Source organism: Echeneis naucrates, chromosome 20 (assembly GCF_900963305.1).
Source record: "Echeneis naucrates chromosome 20, fEcheNa1.1, whole genome shotgun sequence".
Lineage (NCBI taxonomy): Eukaryota > Metazoa > Chordata > Actinopteri > Carangiformes > Echeneidae > Echeneis > Echeneis naucrates.
The window spans coordinates 5740149-5750337 of record NC_042530.1 but is presented as its reverse complement, the minus strand read 5'-3'; positions in this window follow the sequence as shown (position 1 = coordinate 5750337).

Below are 10189 nucleotides of genomic sequence, written 5' to 3'. Positions count from 1 at the left end.
TCAAAGAGATGTGATTCAGAAACGTAAAAAAAATAAAAAATTTGGCAACCATTTGGTATTGAAAAGAGGAGGAAACAGGACATTCAAAGTTCAATAATAAGCCTTGTGGATGTGCTTTATTTTGGAACAGCTGTCAGACGGGGATTTAGGTGGAGTTAAATTAGAGTGAGATTTCTTCTGGGGTCGCACTCAGAAGATTAGGAGACAGGAAACACTGTCGCGAGTGTGCTTTGAGTAAACTGGCATAGTGTGCAGAGCACTTCACACCCTGACTTATAGTCCAATACCAGTACGATGGTTCTCACAATGTCAAATGAAAAATTGTGAAACATAATAACATAAATAAATCAATATTAGGTCTGCTTTTTGGAGTGCATTTTGACAAATAGCTTTTTCTTGACCCACGTCCAATTAAAACATCATCAAATTCCTTTGTGATTGATTTTTCATTCCTTGTTTGTGTATTTCCATGTGCTGCCTAATATTGCATTAGATGTATTAATGCTGCTTTGTCTTGGGAATGGAGAAAAGATTTATATGAGTCTAAACAAAAGAGAAACTACAGCTTTAGTGTGGCACATGTTAAAAAAAGAGAGCTGTCATGATCTGCAGGGCACCAACAACGGACACTAGGATCTCCAACTGTGACACCAGAGTAAATAAAGTTTGTGTCAGAATCAGGTGGCTGTTTTCTGAAAGGGATGGAAGTCTGTCTGGATTGTGTGACTGTCACTAAAGCCCAGGATAGAGGAGCTCAGTGTGGAGCAGGATGGATAAGGTGTACTATAAATGGGTAAAAAAAAAAAAGATTTTAGATGCAGTCATACTGTCAGAGTATGTGGGAACCCTCAGGGCCTCCTTTAATCTCTTCCATTAAAACATCTTTTTTGGAATTGTATTTTTAGAATTTAGGGTTACTATGTTAAAACTATGAAATAGATCCAATCAGATATATTTTCCTTCCATGCAAAAGAGAAGAGGTTACCTTGTTCACTAATTTGTTAGAACTTCATAACAAGAACAGAAGGTCTGAAAGTTGAATGCTCATTTAGAAAGTGGCAAAAAAACAAAAAAAAAAAACAACAACCCCAAACCAGCTATTTGATTTTGACGTGAGTGGGACCAAAAATGACTCCTGAAGGCCTCAAGGCCTGAGCTGTCTGATGAAGTTTAGCTCTCTTTCCAGAGGTTTAAGCCAGCACATCAGACCTCAGACAGACAGTTAACTGAAGTCTCTGCACAGATAATGAAATTATTCAAAAAATAAAGATTAAAAATTAGCAGTTTTGGTGTAAGAGGTGAAAAGGAAATCTCATAAGGACTTCACACAATAATTATGTTAACATGGATTTCTGAAGATTTTATGAAAAACAAAACAAAACAAACAAAAATGTTTATACCTTAGTGTGTGTGTGTGCGCACGTGTATACGTGATTGTTTTGTATTTTGATGCTTTGTACCGTTTATTTACCGCTCCAGGGACAAAACATCGCCTCTCATCTTGAGAATAATGCTGTTTTGTACATTATCCCTGATACAAATAAACTTAATAATAATAATAATAATAAAAAAAGGTTCCAATAATTTTGAACTATATAATAATTAAACTTCAGGGCTTCACACTCACTTCAAATGTATAGTGGGTTTAGCAAAATGAACCTAACAGTCAGCGAGCCAACTCCCGACTGGTAAAACAGACCTGTAAGTGTCTGTGTGAGATACGGTGAGGTAAAGGTGACTTTATAAACAGTCTCTGTGCTTGAGCATCAGGTACAGCTCGCTCTCAGCGAAAGGTCTGCTTCTGATGCTCATGTGCTCTGAAACATCACAGCATGGAAAAGGGAGAATTCGCACGTTCATTGTCATGTTGAAATTTCTGCTAATTGGAGCTGAAGCTGATAAACACCTACGGGGCGAGAGTCATTTAAAAGAGGCAACAGTTTCAAACTGCTTACTTTGTTGTTGTTGTTTTTTTTTGCTCCCTCTGTTCAAGCTCCTACTTTACATTATCGACGGCGATTAAACTAGCCAGTTAAAAGTGTTTGCCTCGACACTGGATCACTGAATATTCGCTGAGTAAGGGAGAACCCTTGGCACACTAAATTGAAAGTCTTATTGCATAATTACAAAAGTGATTAGGATTCATCCTCAGAGGATCATGAATGTATGTGCTAAATTTAACAGCAATCCATTCAACAGCTGGGATATTAAGTCTGGAGAGAATGGCTAAAAATTCAGTAAATGAAATTGTTCCTAGCTGATGGCTTTTATATTCCTTGTGCCACATCTTTTGGATTATTATTTTCTAAATTACATTCTGTGTTTCTTCTGCAGTTGAATGTACCTACCTGACTCTTTCCCCGGGGGCTCCGTGATAGCATCTGCTTGGTGATGACATCGTTAGGTCTTTTCCTCCTATGTGACCCTCCATGTCATCTCTACCTCGTCTCCTTCTTTAGCGCCGTATCTATCAGGTGTTGTTTGATGGATTTCCAGAAACATTGAACTCAAGGCTATCAGAAGAAAAGAACGGCATCTTAAAATGAAATTCTACAGCTGAAGGAATAAGAATAGCCAGTGAGAAGGAAATAACGTCCAAATCTTACCTGAAATGCAGCTTTGTGGCTTTTACTTTCATGGCAGGAGAAAAAAGTCCCTCTTCTCAAATTTTGATTGTTATTTTGGAATTAAATGATCACAGATGATTTACAGGTAAAACAACAATCTGCCTTCAATCCAAAAAACAGTGTAGGCTCAAACTGCGAGTGAAGAATACAGGGAACCAATCTACGGGCTCCTTTAATGACAAAAATGGGCCACTCCTGCTGTGTGCAATCAGCACGCAAGTAAATATACATGTAGTGAAATAAAGAGATGAAAGCAAAATGAAGACGAAAAAATCCTGCAAATTCATACGTTTATGGAAGCACTTGTTTTTATAGTTGTTGTTCTGTGAAATTAGAACTTTTTATGGGAGTGTTTATGGTTTTTTGCTCCTTGTAGATCACATAATTAACTGGGAATAAGTTCAGCTTCTTCCAGACACACTTACACATGATAGACAGACTTTAAATGGAAAGAGTGTTCATAGACCTGCTCAAGAACACTTGAATAAAAGGAGAAGAAATTTAAGTGTACTAAAACCTATTTTAATATAAAATAATGCTGTAACAAAAAAAGGAGCAAATCTTAGAATTGTTACTGTAAAATCTAAAAGGTTTAAAGCCTTTATGATAGTGGGTACGTTATGAAAAACAAGACCACTTACCTTCCTCCTCATCACATGTTGGGATGTGACTATTATAGGGACAACTGTCAGCCCTGTGGGAAAAATTGCACAGTGTCTGCCTCCTTCATTACACCTGTGACTGTCCTGTGATTGAACCCTGTCAAAAACGGGAGCCACGTCTCCATGTTTGCTCCACAAGCTGCTCACTATCAACACATTTTCAGTGGAGCTGCTGTCTAGCGTGGAAATAGTCCCAATGAAAACGCATGTGTGGACATTGGTCCTGTGTGGCTTGCCCACGGTAGCAGAGACATTGTTTTTAGTGAGAGATGTTGCTCTTGATCTTTATAAAATCTGGTTCATTGTTCCAGTGAACACCACAGAGGCCCATTCATCTCCATTATGCTGAAGTGGAGAGAGCGACAGAGACACATCCCTCACAACCTCAGCACAGTAAACCAAAATTATCTGCATGGACAGACCACAGCTAAGTGATAAAATGTGCATTTTCTAACTTGGGTTTCTGGGGACGAAGATAATGATGTTTTATGTTTTTTTATAGCAAATATCTAATGAAAAGGACCAACCACTGATGTGTAAGTTCTCTCTTTTTGCGCTGTCTGTGACACTATTTGCTCCGACTGAAGACGTAAAAGAAGAAGTAATCTTGTGACAGATTTTCAGCTGCAGATTCATTCTTATATGCCAGTCTAGTTTGTAACTATATCACTGTGGGATTGACCCAAAATAGCTGTAGTTTGTCCACATGAAGACACCCAGTGGAACCGTGTCTTACATTTATGTTTTGGACAACAGTGGAGCTCTGCGCAGAAATCAGGCTTTGGCAAACCTGTTCATGGGAATTGTTGAAAATAATACCATCAATATGATCAGCCTAATGTGCACCCAATATTCAGGTTACAGTGCTTTTATTTGACCTCTACAATGAATAATATCCACTCCTTTCTCGCCCTGAACATAGTTTCAAAATAGCTGCTAGTTGCTACTTATTTAAGAAATGAGTCAGTTCCTTTAAACGAATTTCATGTGAGGACAGACAGTTGTGCCTTTGAAAATGCTCCCAGAAGGCGTGTGATTGCCAAAATCTATAAAAGAAAGTGTTACGATGTGACTTGATGCTGTTCAGCTGCGTTTATCTGGAACTTTCCATCACACTTCTGCCGTCTCTGCCAGGCCAGAGTGACATATAAAACAATCCTTCATGAGCCTTTTGAACATTTTGTGTGTTTGGCAATCCTCGCTTTCAGGTTGTGCAGGAAGATGGCATCCCCGTGACAAGCACAGTAGAAAGAACGAGATTGCTCCCAAGTGGAGGCAAAGTCATCGTTGTGATGTATTAACAGGCTGAATATCATCAGAGCACGGAGCATTTAGTTTTGAAGTGACGGCCAGGCCTGTCTGACATCACATGGTGGTCAAAACGCCCTTTGAGTGATGATGTATGATTACTGTGAAGCAGGTGAACAAACATCACACTTCTGGATCATTTACATGTGAGGGGAGTTTACAATAAAGTGCTTCAGTTTTTTGAGTAAAAGTGAGAAAAGATAGAAAATGTGGGATCAGTAGTTAACTGGAAATAAAACAGGAATAAAATCAAAGCAAAGTGAGTGATAAATCATAATTTCCCCATAGTCTGGGTACAAATTGGCCGTGTAGAGAAGATTTTCATATGTTTAAATGACTGAAGAGTTCATACTCATATAATCCACAATATAGCAAATGTGTGCCTATATTTAAGATTTGGAAAGCTGCCTTCAAGATTAAACAGATAGATCAGCGTTTCAGTTGCAGCCGGTATCTGTGCTACTTTCAAGCTACATTTTGCTCATCACATACTGCAGCTATAATCATGGAGAACAATTACAAGGCGCAGCGTACACATCAGACGGGCTTTCTTACGCAGGATTTGTTGTATTACAACATTCATCATAAATAGCTGCTTTTCTAAAAACTGTTTGGTAAAAAAACAAGCCCACAGCTTGTTTTCACAGCAGATCTTCCGACTGATCTTCCGAAGCCATTAAAGACTACGAAGGCCAAACACAAATGAAATTGTCTAAGTGTTGTTTCTGCTTTGTTTCAGAAGTTGTGTCTTCTCTGTCTTTTTAACAAGACAGTTATCAGAGTAGCTGTTGAAACTCAGGGCTTTGGTTAAAATACATAACTCTCGTGTTTCCTGTCACATTCATTTTATCAACAGTGCACAAACAACAACAAATCTTGGAATAGCTGGACTATGCAAACCAAGTTCAGGAAGTTGCTTGTTGTTTTAGTACTTATTTGAGTTTTAAGTTAGGAACTCAAGTGCTTTGAGCATTTATACGTTGTTGATGGATTTTTATTTTCCTATATCAACAATGTCAGTAGTTGTAGTAGAGATAAATGAAATGGCAATCGGAGCAGAAATTCATCATTCATGCCACAGTGTGATTTCTATTACAAAGCAGAAATCATTACTCCCACAGCAAATACACAGTAGACAGAAGGAATACCAGATTTACACACAAATGCACTTAATAACGGATAAAGTCTCAAAGTCAGAGAGTTCAGAGCCATCAGTGTTCCCCAGTCTGGTCCAAAGCACAAGGAAACACATCATCACGCTTTCTGCATGTCCTCCCTTCTTTATTGGCTAATTTTTCATCAGGCATCAAAGTTTCTGATAGGCTGCTGCTGCTGCAGAGTTGTTGCTGTTGCTAGGATCCTGTTGCTAGGATGGTTGCCATCTCGGAGGCTCAGCAGGAAACATGTAATGAATCATGGATGGTTGATTTTTCTCTAAGCACCCTAATCTGTGATGCAGATGAGCCCAAAGCTCGTCTACCCTGTCTCCACCCTCCTCCTCCCAAATGCATTACCACCCACGCCCCCCACCTCTGGATGGGTTCATTAAAAAAAAAAAAAAAAAAAATCAAGTTTGAAATTGGAGGGCTGGCATTTCAAATGGTCTTGAGGTTGCTATAGAGGGGGTCGAGGAATACTGATTATCATGCAAAAACTGAGAGGTCAAAGGTCATTATCAGTTATTTGTTGAAGGAGAGCCAGAGGGGAGAGCGGTGATGACCCCTCCTGACCCCGGAGATTACTCTGAATGGTGTGACTCTTGAAGTTCAGGTGGCCTCAAACTACAGCTGAGATTCAATCTGAAATTCACAAAATTCTGCTTCGACACGTTTAAGATAAACCTTTTCATTTAAAAGTGCCGTGAGAAAACAAGAAAAGTGAAGCTAATAGCTGTTTGTACGTCTGCAGACCAATTAGAAAACTGTTAATTTAATTTTCTGCTGTTCACAAACGCATTTAACTGCAGAGACTTTTCACACAACTGATATTACGCCACATGCTACTGTAAGTTTTGCTCTCGAAACTCATGAAAAAGCCTCATTAGGATTCACAAAAGGTCATCCATCCTGGTGCAAATGTGCTGCCGTGACTTAACCATCGCTGTGGGCACTTTTAATATCATGCTATTATACTGTGCAGAGGATATACAGGCCTGTGTTTAGTGAAGATCACGGGGAGGGTAACTCAACCCCCAATTGAACCATAGTGTGCATGACTTATTTATTCCTGTCCTGGAAAAAGGGTGCAGCTGCTTCATATAAAATGGCAGACAGTTAAGCTATTCACAGGAAACACTTCTTGTGTAGACGCTGAGCATTATCCACAGAGGATAAGACAGTGTAAAAAGTGGTAATTACAACAGATGACAGACAATATGGGCGCGCTGCTTTAATGGCACACAGAGGAAATACTGAAATGAGCAGCTACAGTGACTCTGCTGTATGTAAACACCTTGTGCTGTTCACCACTATGAGTTTTCTTTTCACTGGAGCAATATTTTCTTTAATGTAATTATGTGTTATATTTCAGGCTTGGCTCATCATCCTGCATCCTGCTGCTTGGCTAGATGTGAGTTGTTTTTGGGGGGAAAAAAAAAAAGAAAAGAAAAGAAAGTATTTTGCGTTATTTGTTAGCTATTTGTCGGTCAATTGTTTTGTTTTGTTTTTTTCAAGGAATTGTGCTCCTTTAGAGAGACATTTGTAATCTCAGCAGGGTGTCTGGTTCAAACAATGAATTTCTACTCCCCCAACCAAAAAAAACAAAAAAACACCCAACAACAACAACAACAAACAAAACAAAACAATCCCCCCCATCCTTAGGCTTTTAATTAACCCCTTCTTTCAATGCAAAAAGTGCATCCTTTGACAGTCCTGCTCTCCAGGCTCAGCTTTCTTACCCTGTGCCCTTGTGTTTCCTCTCAGCAAGTTACTGAACTGATTCTTTAGAATCTACTTGTATACGTGATGCTAATGCCGTCTGACACATTTGTTCACCGTCTCTTTATCATTAATAATTATGCAAAAGAGGCGCATTCTCAGCCGAGCAAAAGAAACCAATCTTAGTATGCAAATGGTTAAGGTCCCTGTGGAGTGTGGCGATTAGATGTGTGTTGATAAACTCACTTATGATGAGTGACAGTAAGTGGGACTGAAGTTGTGCTGGTCAACGCTGCCACAGACAATGAAGAAAACACTGACGCCAAATGCCAGGGTATCCCCAGATGCATGATGGGACAGGGATGAAATGGTGTAAAATGTCATTGTGGCTGCTGTGTGCCCACTAATAACCAGAGAAAATGAAGCAAGTGCGTCATGAGAAGAGATTTGCCTCTTGATTGAAGGCTTTTCCTTTTTCTGCTCAGCCAGATGTTGGTCCTCGCTGCGACTTTCTACGTTTAGCTGCCAACATCATGAAGTCCTGCGTGGACCATAAATTTAACATCTGATTTTACATCTGGGCCAACCGTGATTCACCTGGATGGGATTTTAACAGTTGTTTGTAAATCCTTTAATAAGTTTGAGTTCTACGAGTTCCTAGTGCTAATAGGTTCAAGCAGACTTCAGCAAATTGGGTTGCACCATTACAACCTTGGTAGTCTTGGCTTTGTAAAATGACACTTCATTACTCAAAAAGATTATTCATATTAGCTAAATGCTGTCAACTCTGGAGCACATATTTCTCTACAGCGCCACATATGAAAAGTCTGGGTGGTCTAGCTTGATTAGCCTGCAGCCTCAGGGACCTGACCAATGATAAGCAGATACAAATCAATGGATGGAATTAATTTTTCTTCAGCTGCTTTTGTAAACTTTTCTACAGCCCTAAAAATCTTTGAATGTTTTATTTATTTTTTTAGAGTTGTTAAATTAATGAATTAATTAATTCATCTTCAACTGCTTACCCTTTTCCAGGTCATGGAAGTTACTGGAGCCAATCCCATCTCACCCTGGACAGGCTGCCAGGCTATCACAGTGTTGTTAAATTATTATCTAACTGTTATACATTGCAGTTCATATCAGGTCAGATACTCAACGGATTAGCAATGGACTTGTCGGTTAATTAGCTACTTTAGTTAGAGACATTTGAAGTAGTAACTCCATGTAGCAACTTGCAGTCCTTTTTAGTTAACTCTGTGCTCACTAAGTAAGTAAGTTTGAACTGTGGAAAAGCAGCTGGTGCAGTTTGTTATTGAACATAAAGTACTGAGCCAAAAAATGTCACTTAGAGAGGCAAAATCAGGCAGATGATTTGAATGGTTTGACTCTGGGTTTAGTGTATTCAAAGATAACACGAGCTGGTTTACACTAAGATGTAGTAAAATCACATCTGCCTTTTTTTTTTAATCCTGGTGCATTGTCATAGAGTCTCACATCACACTTGATCTTGCTTTCATGTTGAGATTCAAAAATGCACATCAACCTAAGTTTTCGTGACGGGATAGTGGGAGTCCGCATTTGAAAGCTTAAATCACTGTTTAAGCACGAGTATGCATAACTATTCAGGCAAGATCAATTTTCTCAGGATCAGCATTTTGATGAACACAGACAGAAGAAGAGGAAGAGAGATGCTAGCCGGGAGTGCCAAGTTTAAAAGCTTGTTTGTTTCTTAAGAAGATCAAAGGTATCGAGGCCTTGGACAGACATGAGAGGCACAGCCTCTGCAATCTGCTCTCCATTCAGTCCCAACAACACCAGCAAAGAAAAACAAGGCTTTTCTCTTTGGGAAATCCTGGAAAGCATCCCAGACAGTTTTTCCAAGAAGCAAACACTCCGGGATTTCCCAACCCTCTCCACGGGGAAATGACATGCTTGTCAGCATGTTGTGTGTTATCATTTAAAAATTGAATGATCCGCAGGTGCTTTTTTTTTTTTTTTTGTGGAGCCATCCATTTTGATGCGAAAAGTTAAGCAGCAAGCCTTTTTTTTTTTAATGCGCTCAGCAATTATTTTTTTAAGCAAACGACTGTCTGATTAAAGCTACAGTTAAGTTCGCTCCCACAGTTCAACATGATGTGAGAGAATATTTCTGAAGCTTTGACATCATTAGAGTATATATTTTAAAAGCATTTCACACCAAGTCATCTAAACTTCTAAAAAAAGTTCATTACTTTTAGATATCTGCCAGGACTCCTCACCTGCTTCTTCTTCTTCCTTTTCATTCTCTCTTAAAAGCAACAGACCTCTCCTGCTCAAAGCTCACAACACAGAGAGTCATCCAGCCTGACTGTCTGAAAATAAGGGCCTTCCAGCACCTCTAAAATACACTGATTAATTTAATATGTACAAAGCACAAGTGAAATGAGTGTGCAAATGAGGCACTGGCACTGGAGGTAGAATTACTTAGCTTCCACTCTTTTTCCAGTTTTCATGCTATGCTAAGATAGCAACCTGCGAGCAGTTAGCTTTGGTTTTAGAGGAGCTGGTGGATGACAACGGCCGGAGCAGACGTTTCCCTGTTTCCAGTCTAAAGGCTGAATTAACCTGCTCTGGCTCCAGCTTCATGATATGAGTCAAACCAATCGACTCTATCAATCATCTCCAACTCTTACCTGGCAAGAGAAAAACATTTTTGCCAAAATGTCAAACTACTCCT